Source organism: Leuciscus leuciscus (genome assembly GCF_965113295.1).
Source record: "Leuciscus leuciscus genome assembly, chromosome: 3".
Lineage (NCBI taxonomy): Eukaryota > Metazoa > Chordata > Actinopteri > Cypriniformes > Leuciscidae > Leuciscus > Leuciscus leuciscus.
In genome coordinates, this window is record NC_138727.1 from 39,694,243 (window position 1) to 39,695,874 (window position 1,632).

Below are 1,632 nucleotides of genomic sequence, written 5' to 3' on the forward strand. Positions count from 1 at the left end.
CCTTGGATGTGCTGAAACAGTGGCCTTTATTTTTGAAAAGATCAGGTGAGTTGAACTGAATTTACTTGTGTTGGTCTACACTTAATTCTTACTGTTTCAACAATGTTTTTTTTTTGTTTTTTAGGGTCTCTGCTCTCTGCTGAGTATTACAGGATCACACAAACTGATCCGAAGAGCACCTTTTTCTCTTGGTTAAATGAATACACATCTAGTCGTACAAAGCAAGTGGTGGAGCGTATGGAGATGAGATGAAGATCTTCCTAGACCAACTTGATCATCAAGTAATTATTTGATCATATCTCTCTGGTTAAAGGCTAAATGGTGCCATCTCTTTTTCAAGGTAATTCCCATGCTTCTCTTTGTATATAACTTGTTCCATATTTGTTTTTCTGTCTTTCAGACACAGAAACTCCAATGTGCTTCCTCAAAGAAAGTCTACAACTCTTAAAGGTCTGCCTTTGTTTATGAGGGAAAAGTCTGGAAACATTCTGAAGACTTGCCTGGTAAGAAGATCATCAGCGTATACACACACCTGATATATTTCACCTATTTACCAGATGCTGTTAAGAGATAGGTTTTGTGTGATATACAAAACTTATCATCAACAGACAAAGTCATGGTAAAAAATACTTTATTAAATAATCGTAGTTGAAACTTTCTCAGTGATCAGTTTGACTTCACCTGATAGCACAAATTCAACAAGTTGTTATTTTATCAAAGCAAAGACAGTCGAAAAGTACTGTTTCACAACACTGTCTGGAGACATTCCCTCTGATATCTAACCTGTTAAAACAATACAGTGCACAATCATAAGGTTAAACATGACCGTGTTTCAAGTGAAGTTACATGAGCAGACCTTTAGGGACACTCTGGTCTAACATAATTCAATAAAATAAAATAAAAATGACCCTAATTTTATGCTGATTTATTTTCTACTGCAGGACACAGAGCCAGAAGACATTCACAAGGGGAGAAGATGAGGATCTTAACTATCGTTGAAGATGATGTTGCCACTCAAACCCAAATATAAGGTGCCTCTCTGTAGTACTATAAGAGCAGATTGGGCCAGATAATGTGCAAGACCTTTGCCACAGTTGTTACTCTCCTCTTTGGCTTGATTTATGGCCCCAATGGACTATCCTAAAGTATTAAAATACACCAGTAGTAACTGGTGGTTAAGAAAAAATTTGTTTAGTTTGTTTAGAAAAAAAAAACTTTTATTTATCTTGACCTAAAGTGCTCCGCAAGGCTGATTTATTTTGCATAGTCCTTCAAAAGATTGTCCAAGTAGCTGCAATCCATATGGATAATTGTAAGGTTGAGCATTTATTTATTCCAGTTTGTACTCTAATTTTGTGCATTTATTTTTAATTTTTATTAATCTTGAAGAGTGGAATAGAACTTCATCACCTTAAAATATGTGTACCTAATGCAAATAGAAAATGTGGTGTTTTGCAGAATATTTGTCAATAAATAAGTTCTGTAATGATAGCAATGTCTTTTGTATTGTGTTGTATTTACAGTGTGGTTTACTCCCTGCATTTGGATTCTTAATGTGAAGGCTATACAAGTATCTGGGTGAGATATTTGAAAAAGTTGAATCCACTTAAAAAAGTAAAAAAGTTTAATCAA

At 34.6% G+C, this 1,632-nt stretch overlaps 1 long non-coding RNA gene across 1 annotated transcript; it reads left to right on the plus strand.

Moving 5' to 3' along the window:
- Window positions 1-258: 258 nt before the first annotated feature.
- Window positions 259-1,350, plus strand: LOC309494894. Its single transcript, XR_014204475.1, has 3 exons — window positions 259-281; window positions 401-503; window positions 942-1,350. It is a non-coding gene; the product is annotated as an uncharacterized lncRNA (long non-coding RNA).
- Window positions 1,351-1,632: the final 282 nt, after the last annotated feature.